This window comes from Typopeltis vanoorti, chromosome 1, assembly GCF_054136105.1.
Source record: "Typopeltis vanoorti isolate ZY-2024b chromosome 1, IOZ_Tvanoo_1.0, whole genome shotgun sequence".
NCBI lineage: Eukaryota > Metazoa > Arthropoda > Arachnida > Uropygi > Thelyphonidae > Typopeltis > Typopeltis vanoorti.
The window spans coordinates 65,736,107-65,749,930 of NC_143549.1; positions in this window are offsets into that span (position 1 = coordinate 65,736,107).

The following is a 13,824-nucleotide window of genomic DNA, read 5'->3' on the forward strand; positions in this document are numbered from 1 at the left end:
TTGAATGAAAAAATAAATAAATAAGCAAATAAATAAAAGAACTCCCACTAATTACCTTAAAAATAAGAGAATTAAATGAAGTTATTTGTGAATACACTTATCAAAAGATTAAAGCTAATTAACACACAATTTTAAACCGAATCACCAACCGCAAGTTTCGTAAAATATAAATAAGGGAGCTACAGGTGCGGATGAAAGACCAGACACTAATAAATAAATGCACAAATTACGATAATATTTCTTTCAACAAATTTGTTTTCGCCTGTGTAGCTCAGTGGATGTGGCGTGAACTCTGACCAGAGCAGACGTGTTTTTGTGTGCTCCTTAGTGTTCGAGCGTAAGAGGATTAGTGCTGCTAAGCCTTACCAGTGCGGGCACGCTGCCCTTAACGTACCGTCTGCTTTCATACAGCATGTCTTCGATCGCGGAAAAATCTTCACTTGCTAATACAAGCTCACCTATTAAGGCTACTAGCTTTCAACAACTACCGGAAGGAAATGTTTCATCTGGCAATACCTCTTCAAGTACCAAGGCTACTGGATCTCTGAAGGATACATCCCCAGTCTCTACAGTAACAAATCTACATAACACAATGGAACAGGCATCAGCGACCGTCTTTCAGTCACCTGCTGCCAGTACAACGAAGGATTTCAATTCAGATGTTCTCTCATCGTTGAATCTCCCAGATGAACTAGATTGGAGCAAGGCCTGCATCCTAAAGTGTGATCCTTCTGGCGCCCCATATACAGAACTGGATATCATCGAAAGTTTGAAAGGCAAGGTAAGAGGTTCCGATGTATGGCACCTTGGCTCCTTAAAGTTCAGTTATGTTTTCATAATTTCATTTAAACATGTTTCTTTGAAAGAAAAATTTGCTAAATTAAAATCGCTTAATGTTAATAACCATACATGTGAAATTATCCCCATTGTGAGATCTAGAAAATTAGATATTTTAATTCATTGGTTGCCCCCCCAAATATCTAATAGATTAGTTGGCATGCACTTTGAATCATTTGGTAAAATAGAATGTATTGAAAATGTATCCAATATAAAAGATAAAGAATGGGCGCATGTATTATCCAACAAAAAAGATTGACTATTACATTGAATGACGATGCCAGAATAGAAAATATCCCGTACATTATAAAAGTTTCTAAAATGCCAGGCTTGTAATCATTCCAGGAAGACCTCCTGTATGCTTCAGCTGCAGGCAGGTAGGTCATCTAAGAAGAGAATGCACAGCATCTAAATGTGAGCGATGCAAGAGAATCGGACACGATATTAAACAATGTCCAGGGCAGAGATATGCCTCCATGTTGGCCGCGCGCCCTTCGGGCAATCAACCAAACACATGCGATGAGCTTGAAAAAGCAGAAGACTTCCAGGAAATAACCTCAAGTATTGCATTTGATGCAGATAATCGGGTCAATGAGAGCAGTACCCCAGGGCTTAACACCCACGGCCACGCGGAATGTAATGAGAATAACTCTCCGCTAAAGGCAAAGGAAGGGATTATCCGGGCGGGCGAGGAGACTAACAGCCAAAGATCAGTTTCAAATTCAGAAAAAGTAACAAAACCTGAAACTACAGAGAAAAAAAAATCACTCCGAATAACACAAATGAAGAATTAAATAATAATTGCCCGGTTGAAGATGAAGAACTTCCAAACAGTGAAATAATTCAAACCATCTCGGTAACACAAACTACAGAAAAAAGTAAAACGGATTTAGAAAACGAAGTAGAGAAATCAGAATGAAATACTAAACAGACCCCAGCAAAGAGAGCAAAAATGAATTTTACGCCAAACATCACCAAAAGCCGGAAGTCAAAACCCAAAGAAAAAAAAAATAGCTAAGTGTCCGGAAAGAAAAGGCTCTAGAAAACTTTCAACTTTCTAATTATGACTCACAATCTAAAAATCATCACACTAAATGTAAACGGGCTAAATAATAAAACATCGATTCAACTAACAGTTAATTTAATCTTTCAACACAGACCCGATATACTTATGATACAAGACACTATACTACACAACAACACTGACCCATCAAACAGCTTCAAATACAAGTTACAAACAATGTACCATATCGTTGCCGAAGAGGCTCAGACCAATGGAATAGGTGGAGTTACTACACTAATAAAAAAATCGGGTAACCTCCAAATATTATCCCATAATGTCGTAATCAGGCATAGAGTTCTGGAAGTCGAGCTCCTTTGGCAGAAAAAAATACACAACATAATTAACATATATGGATCAGCCACACATAATCATAAGACCACCTTCTGGGAGGAAGTGCGACACTATATTCAACAAAAAAATAACCCAATAATAGCAGGAGATATGAACTTTACAGAACAACCACAAAAGGATCAAGAACACCCAAACTTAATTCCGCAGAAAAATTTCACAAGAGTTTTCACCCACTGTGGCCTATCAGATGCCTTCAGAATCTTGCATCCCCAAAAGAAAGAATTCACATATTTTGCACCCGGAAACGCCTCTAGAATAGACCGCATATACATCCAAACATTCAGAAATATAAAGGTCAAAACTGTACAACACACACCTGTCATATTCAGCGATCACCATATGGTGATGGCTGAACTACAATATCAACAAACAGATACAGCTGATAAGTTTACAAACAGAAATTTTCCCCTATGGAAATTTAATAAACACCTTAAAGATGACGACGAATTCAACAATAACATAGAGAAAATAGTTGAGGAAATAGAATCCATAGAAAATGCTGTAACAGCCTGGGAGAAATTTAAACACATGACAAAACAAACAGCAATCAAAATTAGTAGAATAAAAAAGCAGCAACAAAGGAACAAACAGAACGCTGACACGAAGAAATTATCAAAATTGTATCACCACCATGACAGAAATAATGAAAACATCAGAACAGAAATAGAAGAAATTAAAAACCGCATAACAGCGAAACAGTTTCAGGAAATAGAAGGAGCGTGGCTACGCGCTGGTCTCAAAATAATTGAAAATGATGAAGGGAAGACCTCGACAGCATGGCTGTTTGAGAAACAACGGAACGCAAAACAGAGAATAAAAACCATAACATACGAAGGCCAAACCCTAAATAAAGACTCCGAAATAATTCGTGGTGTTCAAAAATACTTTTCTTCACTATTTCAAGAAAAACCCAGCAGTCAGGAAGAAAGAGAAAGATTCCTTTCACTCCTCCCCAAAATCACCCAGCAGGAGGCTGAGGAGATCGACGCACCAATCACCGTAGCAGAATGCCGTCTTATAGTGAAACAGCTCCCGGATAACAAATCACAGGTGAAGACGGACTAACAGGCGAATTCTATAAAGAATACTTCCCAAAATTTGAACATATTTTTATTAAAATGATCAACACGATGATTACAACACAGACAACGCCAGCAAAATTCAACACAAGACACATTGTACCAAAGGTCGGGGATCAACAGAAGTTACAAGACATAAAAAACTGGAGAGGCATAACCCTATTGAATACTGATTACAAAATAATATCTAAAATACTTACAAACCGAATACAAAAGCACCTCCATAAACTTATCTCACCAGCACAATCATGTGTGCAGTGAAAGGAAGAAATATTCTTGACACAATAATGCACCTCCAATGCATTTGCGATTATTACAGCCTCACAGAAAATCCATGTATTGTAATGGGTCTAGATATTCAAAAGGCATTTGACACAGTTAGCCACCAATACCTGTTTGAAACACTAGACCGAATAGGAGTTGGAGTAAACTGGAAAGAAACAATTAAGCTTTTGTACAGAAACGCGGAAAGTAGGCTGATCATCAATAAAAATCTCTCAGCCTCTTTCCCAATAAAATGTTCCATCCGGCAAGGAGACCCACTATCCATGGCTCTATTTGTTCTAGCCCTAGAACCACTCATTATAGCCATTAACACAAACAACAATATCAAAGGAACACATATACACGGAGAAAGTGACGCCAAAATTTTGGCATATGCTGATGACGTCACTTTAACACTAGGAACACAAAAATCTTTGGACACAACACTCAAAATAATAAAAGACTTCAGCAAAGCCTCAGCACTGAATGTGAATCTGGCAAAATCCCACCTGCAAAATAATTGGAAAGTGGGAAAACCAACCAAGGATTCCTTCAGGAATACAGGTGAATAATTACATACCAGTTCTGGGCATCAACATCGGAAGCTCAGAATCACACGAAGAACAGTGGAAAGAACTCCATGGCGGCATAAAGAAGAAAATTAATGCAATGCGCCCTAGACAGCTGTCCGTCAGAGGAAGGGCCCGGGTTTGCAACATCTACCTAACATCTCGCCTGTGGTACAAGATACACAACACCCCGTATCACGGAAGGTGGGCCGAAAAAATACACAGTCTATGGGCTACATACATCTGGGGCTCTCAGTATGAACCCATGCGCAGATCAACACTCTTCCATGAAGTTGAAGCTGGAGGTTTAGCATTGCTAAACATCCATCTGAAAACTCTCATCGGCAGGGCAATAACAGCAGCCCGAGCACACACAAAAACCTATCATGCCTATGCGGCAACATTCTTACAAAAGTGTTTGCCGCATAGGTTTATAAGCTCACTTCCAGATATAAAAAAACCAAGCCCGAGAATGTTCAAAGAAATAGCCGAAGGGTACACATATATAATGAAACACTCAGATACCGAAACCTTACTGACAATTAAACCAAGAAAACTATATAAAACATTAAGTCAAGTGACATTCCCACCTCCCCAACACAGGGAAATAAGAAAAGGAGAAATTAGGCTAAGTCCAGTGCTTAGCAAAGTTTTCCGACTTCCAATATCACCAAAATGCAAAACATTCTTCTATAAAGTACACTATGCCTGTCTCCCCACAAAAATGTGGCGTGTAGCAAAAAAAATCCCACTACAAGGCCCAGCGAAGTGTCATTTCTGTCCCGACCCAGAAACAATATATCATATTATGATGTTCTGTAGCAAAACGTCCACAGTATGGAACACCATACAGAAATTCCTACATAAGACACAACCATTCTCTGAAAACACATTATTTTGGTTGGAAGACCAAAAAATGAAAAAAACAGAACTAATAATCATAATAATAACAATGTATGCAATATGGTCCCACAGATGTGACAAAATACACGGAAGAGACACCAGACCAGACATACTAGCAAAAATTAACAATTATTTAAAGGAAATTATCATAAACACTACACAAACCAAAAGCATAACAACACAGCAATGGAGGAAACTCGGCCTAATTGAAGAAGGAGAAGAAGAAGGAAAAATAAAACTTATACCAATAATGGAATCCCCATAGTTAGTGGTAGACAATAATGATAACCCACTATCTGAACAAAAAGCATAATCCCAGACAAAGGTGCTGTTAACGTAGGCTCATTCGCCACAACGAGAGGAATAATGACAACAAGATATCAAATCTAATAAAAATAAATAAAATAAAAATAAAAAAATTAAAAAAAAAAGTATATATGTATATAAAATAATAAAAATATTAATAATAATATATAGGTACGCCTATATATAAGGGATAAGAATGTTATATATATATATATATATATATATATATATATATATAATTGTGTAAAAAAAAAAAAAAAAAAAAAAAAAAAAAAGAAAAGTAAATAGCAAATTACTCCTTAAGATAAGTCAGTACTACTCTAGTAATAAATATGTAGATTAAGATATACTACCAGACATATGTATATGTTCTTGTATATACAGACACAAGGACGGTAGAAATGTCAATTGTAAGAAATGCAGATAACATAAGTTCATAACATGATAATAACCCAAAATGTTAATAGGATATATTATCCATTTATAGACCTGTAACTAATTCTGCAATTCAGAAAACTTTGCATATAAGAAACTACAGATTTACCTCTTAAGTTAAGCAAACAATATAATGTTAAAGCAAGATGGAATTCTTTTTGTAAAAATAAGAGTGCCTACAAAAAAATAAAATCTGCATGAGATATAGCGATACTACCAAAATATATGCATATATAAATGTAAATAAAAACATAAGCAATGTATGTATTTTAAGAATAAGATGTGCATTTAAATTAAGTTAATAAAATAGTCTTCCAAAATATGTGAACAAAGATATAAAATGAAGATATATGTAAAACGAATTGTACATATGGAAAATGTCAATGCTAACATATACATGTATGTATATGTATATGTGTGTGTGTGGGTGTATATGTATGTATATATGTATATGTATGTATGTGTGTATGTATGTATATATATATATAAACGAGAATAGACTGATCTGATAATGGAACTTATAGACTGAAATTACTATGTAACATATACCAACAAAAATAACAGCTCAAGCAATTCAATAGGACAATAAGGAAAATAGAAATTGAGCATGTGATGTTGTATCTTATTTAAGCAGTGATTGTAAAACAGGTGTCATAAGTATATTGTAACGAGTAAATGAAAATGCCTAATAGAATTAGCAGCCTATGTACAAATTGTAAATAGCTGTATATATATTTATTTTTAAATGTACACAGCTGCTGTTGTTGATACAAATAACCTCAGTAGAAGTAGCCTCAAGAAATGTAAATCAAAATGTCAATTAGAATAAGCATTCTATGTACAAATGTATATATTGTAAATAGTTGTATATTTATTTATTTTGATTGTACATAGATGCTTTAGTGTTAATAAAAAAATATACTCAGTGGATGTGGCGTTTGCATACCACGGCGCTTGGCCGCACGAAGGAAGACTTGGTTTTGAATCTAGTCGGCGACTAGAGGAAATTTTTCTAACCCTTTTTTCGACCGGTTCCCGAGTTAGTCGATCTCTGGCAGGGGAAAGCGGGTTTTCCCTCCCGGAAACTCGGGTTTTTCGTCCTGTAAACTCAAGAAAATCGACCGTAGAACCCACATTATTTCAGACATTAAATATGTTGTGTTAGGGTTAGGGACCACGAGATGGCGCCACACTTGAGCCGTCTCTCTTCACTGTGTACCGCTTAATTAGTGATAGCCTTGGGCCATCTATCTCTGATTGGTACCAGGGGAGATTGAACTGCCCACTCAGTCTCCGGAAGTTAGATAGGGCTAAATGGCCTCGCCTACTCCCCATATACGGGAATAAAAAGGCGTTAGCTGATTTTTTTTAAAATTTGTTTTCACAAATCTCGTTGCACACCAGTTGAAACACGCTGGTCTACACACACAAAAAATTTCCATTTCGACAATGACTGTCACATTTAGAAATAACTGTAGTACTATTAACTAGTAGAATTTATATCTTCAAGCCATGTCCTTCGTTTTTTGCCTCTTCATCCTTTTCCCATAATTTTTCCTTCTAAAACTTAGTATCCTTTGTCCTGATGAACCTCACAGTACATGTCCCACCAATCTCATCTTTCTCTGGATCATTTCCTGTAATAAAGATCTCTGTGTTCTCATTCTCTGTAGGACATCTGTATTTGTCACATGTTCTGTCCATGAGATATTCAGAGTTCCCCTATAGCACCACATTTCAAAGGCCATTATCTGTTGTCTTAGTCTTTTCTTGAATATTCAGGTCTCACTTCCATATGTGAAAACTGGCCACATTAATGGTCTTATCATTATTTTCTTTGTCTCGATACCCATAGAGCTTCTGAACATATCTTCATTTTTCCAGAAGGCATCTTTAGCTATGGCTGTTCTTATTTTTATTTCTTTATCTTGCTTCTATCTGCAGTAAAGTAGGTGCCTAATTCTGGCTCAGATATGTTTTCTTTTGAGATTTTCATAAATTTGGTCTTTTGGCATTTATACCAAATGCAAACTCTTTAGTTTACATTTGGTATAAATGCAAACAGGTTTCAATCAGTAGCTGCAGTAATTTGATTAATTTGTTCCTGTTTTCTGCTATTAGAATGATATCATCACCATATCTAAGATTGTTGATATGGTGATGATCATTTTATACCATTGATACTAATTCCTATTTTTTGTTTTTCAATCTTTTTCATCACTGTCTAACTACAAATAGATTTGGTGAAAGGATGCAACCTTCTCTAACTCCGCTTTTTATTTTCACTACAGAAACCTCCGAGTTAAACAGCTGCATTTTCTAAATTAAGTTAAGGGGATAATAAATCCCTCATTATTTTAAAGCCAGATACGAAACTCAGAGACGAAATCTAAGAGTTTCATACCGAAGAACTATCGGCGAGTCCAAGCGTAAGTCAACACCTGGGTAGTACAACACTAGGGTATCTCGGAGCAAAGATGGGGAAAAGGTGGAGCAATTTCTGTTTGGTGTAAATCATTTTTATAATCTTAAGCACATGATCTTCTATGTCTAATTGCCTCCGTAGCGCAATTGGAAGAACGACGGTAATTTGCGCCCTTCGACTGGAATAGGTCTAAGTTCGATTCTCGTCGCGACGGGAGGAATCTTTATCTGGACGATTTCAATCGAAGGTGAGTTAGCCGATCTCAGACGGTGGTAGTAGGGTTTTTTCTCCCGGAAACTCGGGTTTTTCATCCCGCATACAGGCAAATCGGGCCTTCAGAACACACGTAATTTACAGACATAATATACCAGTTGTGGTGGAGGTGGGTGGTAGATGGCGTTGATTCGTAGTAGAGGTTCGGTGTAGTGGTTGAGACAGTTATAGGTGTCCTCCCGCGATGAGTCTTTGGACTCCGTGGAGGTGTCAGGGATAATAATAATAATAATTTGTCTAATATATTGAACATTTTATTATGTTTTACCCGGTCAAAAACCTTCTGAAAGTCTATGAAACTTTTGAAAATATTCCTATTTCTTTCAAGTGATCTTACTAGTAGTATTTTTAGTTCCAGAATAGCATTAATGGTTCTAATTAATCTTCTGAACGTTTTCTATTGTTCACTCAATTCACTGATTAAGGCTCTTTCAATTTCTTTGTTAACAATCGTTAAAATTATTTTAGCTGCATGGGATATTAGGCTCACAGTTCTGTAATCCTTGCAATTTTGTGCATTAATTTTCTTTGGAACTGGTATGCAGATAGATGTTGTAAAAACTTCAGGTAATTCTATTGTTTTATAGAAGTTCTGAATGGTTCCACTAATATATGAGTAGGTTTTCTTTAACTTTTCTTTCTTTGTATATGGAAAACCTACTCATATAGGCAGATATATTCACGAACTCTCCCACCATCACCACCACCACCATCCCTCTTAGCAATATGGCATTAATAAAACTCTTACCAACAGAGCCCACAATCTTTGTTCCAATGAAACTGACCTTTCAACCGAACTCAAACACATACACAACACTTTCCTTTCCAATGGCTACAGTGACTTCGGAATAAAAAAAAATAATCAAGTCCTTCTCCATTCCTCAACCATCTCTTCAGAACGACTTCAGAAATGCCATCACCATAACTTACATCCGTGGTACATCAGAAAAAATAACCAGATCTTTAAAAAAGTACAACCGCCATACTGCTTTTAAGCCCCCACCGTAAACTTGCTACCCTTATCTGTTCCACCAAAGACCAGCTTCCTCCTCTATCAGTGCCTGGAGTATATGGAGTACCTTGTGCATGTAAACTGACTTACTTCGGACAGACAGGCAGATCAGCAACAATCCGGTTAGAACACAAGTCCTACATCTGCAATGACGATTATAGTCAATCTGGCCTTGCAGACCAAGTTTCGGATTCAACCCACAGGATCTCCTGGAAAAAACCACCATGCTCTACCATAGTTAATTAAAAAAGAAAGACCTTTCTTTGAATCTGCATCTGCACTCAGGAATCAACCGAATTTAAGCAAATACGGTTGCATCAAACTTCCAAAAATTTGGGAAACGTTAGTTAGCAAAGATCCCTCTTTACATCGTAGGCCACCTGCAAATGCCAATAGAGGGCGCACCACCTAGATAGGACTTTAGTTTCACTCACTATTGTATTATATTTGTGTGTGTTGTTACAAAAGGTTTTTTTGTAATCCCTGAAGAGGTCTCTGTGACGGAGCGAAATATTGGAAGTATTAAAATTGTTTTTAATCCTTTTTCAGTGCTGATAATATTCCATTAAACCTCCAACATGAATGTCACCTTCACACCTTTTTCTGGATGATAGTATCTAATGACCAGAGGCTAGGGTTACCACCTGTCTCATATAAGGCGGGACATTCCGAATTTTAAGAAAATTTTCAGAGTCCCGAATTACACCTAGTGGGATAACTTATATATTTAAAATACAAATATTATTAAATCACTAATACCGGCCAATGTATTCAATCTTTTAATTTTTTATAAGGTTGGAATTACATATTGAACTTTGGCTTTTTCATTTTATACATTTAGAGCAGAGGAAGGCTTTCATATTCGATAAGTGTGTCATTCTTTGGACTTAACAAAAGGTGGCAACCCTACCAGAGGCACTAATTTCATGTGAAAGTGGCTTGATGAATCGATTAGTACTGATATAAAACGAACTTCTTTTAGCCCTTCCTCAATCTGCTTTGTCGCTAATGGCGCAATAACACTGGTTATTATTGCCTTTCACTTTGTTTGCGAACACCTGAATTTATCGTTTAAATTTTTTTTTCACGATGGTTGTTGTGCAGTCTGTGGAGTTAAAGCTGTGGTTATGCACCGCTATGTGATACTCGAAGGTTGATTCCTGGGCTGTCAATGATAACTCGTTTTTCCTTTCACTCTTGGTTTTCACAATTAAAAAATTACTTATACTGCAGTTGGAAACCTTACTTCGGACAGAAGTTTTATGTTTTTTTTTTCGTTTTCAAGTGGTTGACTACGTTTGACCAACCACCATGCGAAATGCAAAATTTACAGTTACATAAAGTACATTCCACATTTTCATCTACACCTTTAATGAAAGGAAATTCTGTTCTAATATTATCATTAATACTGCACTTACGTTTCGGAATTATAGTGGTAGAAAACGATCAAAATTATAACATGCAAAGTATTATTATTATTATTATTATTATTATTATTATGTGACTTCTCCAGGGAGTCCAAAGACTCATCGAGGGAGAGTGTGCCAACAGTATCGAACGATTAAACCCTTCCAACTAATAACCACGCTCAAACTCGTTTAACATTTTGTGAGTCATTAGTAGCAGGGGCTCTACCAATCGACCAACCTTTTCTGGCACTGATCAAGTAATTTCCCATGCTTCTGTTTTAACAGAAGCATTGGAAAAAGAATATTGCCATTAGTTACTATTACTTATTTTTAGTTAGTTATATTATTTATAATACTAATGATTATTATTATAAATAATAAATAAATAAAATTTATTATTATCAACATTCTAATATAAATTGATACTAAAAACGAGATAAAATCCGTTTATCCATTTTTCCTGAAGGATACTTAAAAAAGCGGGACTTTGGGAATTAACTCAAGACATTTTATAAAAAACGGGACTGTCCGGGAAAAAACGGGACGAATGGGAACCACCCTATCTGGGGACGTCCACTAAGTAAGTTCCAGTGGGCTGCCAGAGAAACAAAAATATACTTACAAAGAAAAACTTTATTGGAAATTAAAATAGACATCTTTTCACTACTCTTCTACATGATTTCCGCCATTGTTCAGGCACTTATCATAACAGGGCACCAGGAGTTGTATACCTTCGTCATACGAGGTTGCCGCTTGTGACACAAACCACGTATTGCCTGCGTCTTTGACCTCGTCTTCGTCTTGAAACCACCGATCACCAAGGAAAGATTTCAGATGTTTGAACAGGTGAATGTAGCTTGGCGCGAGGCCGGGACTATATGGAAAAAATAATCTGACTTTCATGTGCCAAAGTTCAAGTAACTCGGGAATCAGTCTAAGAAATGCTAGAAAATGTTCTGTTAGTCAGCCATTAGAATCAAACTTAAAACAGTTTTTTCCTTCTGGGGACTTAGCACCATGGATGCAAATACCATTTCCATAGGCCTGCACAAACCTTTAGCTCTAAAAATCTAATCTCATCTCTCAGATCTAGTAAACTAAATCTAATAACTTATTAGATTACTTAATTTCTTCATTTTTAATACCCAAAAATTGGATAACGACCTACTGCATTATATGATGCAGTGTATTAGAATGCTATATTGATTTGGAGAACATATTATCTCATTGGTGCACTCCTCTATTTTAAATGATGTACCAGCTGCTATTTCATATGCATTATTTGTCAGTTTATAATTCTAACTCCATGTTTCTTCATCACTACAAGGACTGATTGTTATTCATAATAATCCACTAACTCCCCCATTATTTCCCAAATGGAGTAGGTGAAGCTATTGCTTTCCTAACTTTCTAGAGACTGAAAGGAATTGAATCTGTACCAGTCAATAACCAGAGAAAGTTGGATGAAATAGTGATATTAAATTGGATCAAATGAAGACAATATGACATACACCTGCTATCTTGTGTTTCTTAACACTATATATATTATTGTCTGAAATAGTGTGGGTTCTATGGTTGATTGAATTTACTGAAAGAAATCTGTTTCTGAGTGAAACATCCTCCTGTCTGTGAAAGAGACGGTGTAGCTAGAGGTCTGACTGAAGAAATATTTAGAGAGCGAGTTCGTGTAGCCATAAACCAGAATCGAACTTAGAATGGTCGTTTTGTCGGGCGTCTTAGTGGTATTCATGCAGACGTTATTTTCACATATTTACATATAACGTTGCAGATGTCAGATTACATCTATTATTTCTCTGATTGTGCAAGATTTTTTTATTTAGATTGGCTTTTATTTATTATCATTGTATATTATATTTTAATTTGTAATTTCTTGATACATGTTTTTGTTGTTATTGTGGAAGTGGCGTGTACGTTCACAGCGCCAGGTCTCCAAAGACTGTTAACCTGAATTCAAATGTAGTTGCCAATAAGAGAAACTTTTCCTAAGATTTCTTTTTTCAACTGGTAGTTTAGTGGAAGTAGCATTTGCACTCCACGCAACTAATCGCCTGAATCAAGATCTAGGTTCAAATCTAGTAACCAACTAGAGGAATATTTTCTAAGCCTTTCTTCGTCCGGATCCAGAGAGAGCCGATCTCTGGCACTGGGAAGTAGATTTATTCCTCCCGGATACTCGGGTTTTTCGTCTCGTGACTCTAGAAAATGCATCAACGACCATAGAACCCACACACTGTCTCAGAATAAATATATAGTGTTGTGATAGGGACCCAGAGATAGAACCACTTACCAGCTGCTATCTTCATTGGATATCAGATAGTCTTAATGATAGTCTTGGGCCGGCTATCTCTAATTAGCCTCTGGTAGAGATTGAACTTCCCCATAATTTCCAAAAGTTAGATAAGGCTAAAAGGCCTCTTTCCTGTAAGGGAATCAAACCTGTTAGCGTTTATTTATTTATTTTATTTATATTTTGGTTCTCAAGTTAGATGATCTCTGGCATGGGCAGATGGGTTTTTTCTGCAGGAAACTCGGGTTTTTCGCTCCATAAACTCAAGAAAATCGAAGCAAGGACTCACACTATCAGATAATAAATATAATTTTAGGATTGAGAACTACGAGATAGTAGCACTTCTCAACTACCTCTCTTCACCGTATGCTGTGTATAATTAGCAATTGTGTTAGACCAGCTATCTCCAATTCGCTTTCGGTGGAGATTGGGTAACCTCAGTCTCCAAAAGTTAGACAGGGATAATAATATCATGGTCTATTCCCTGTAGGAGAAATAAAAGGTGTTAGCAGACAAAATTTTGTTGACTGTTAAAGTATTATCATTTATCTTTACGTGTTTTGCTTTATTTGGTTTCATCCTGTTGATTC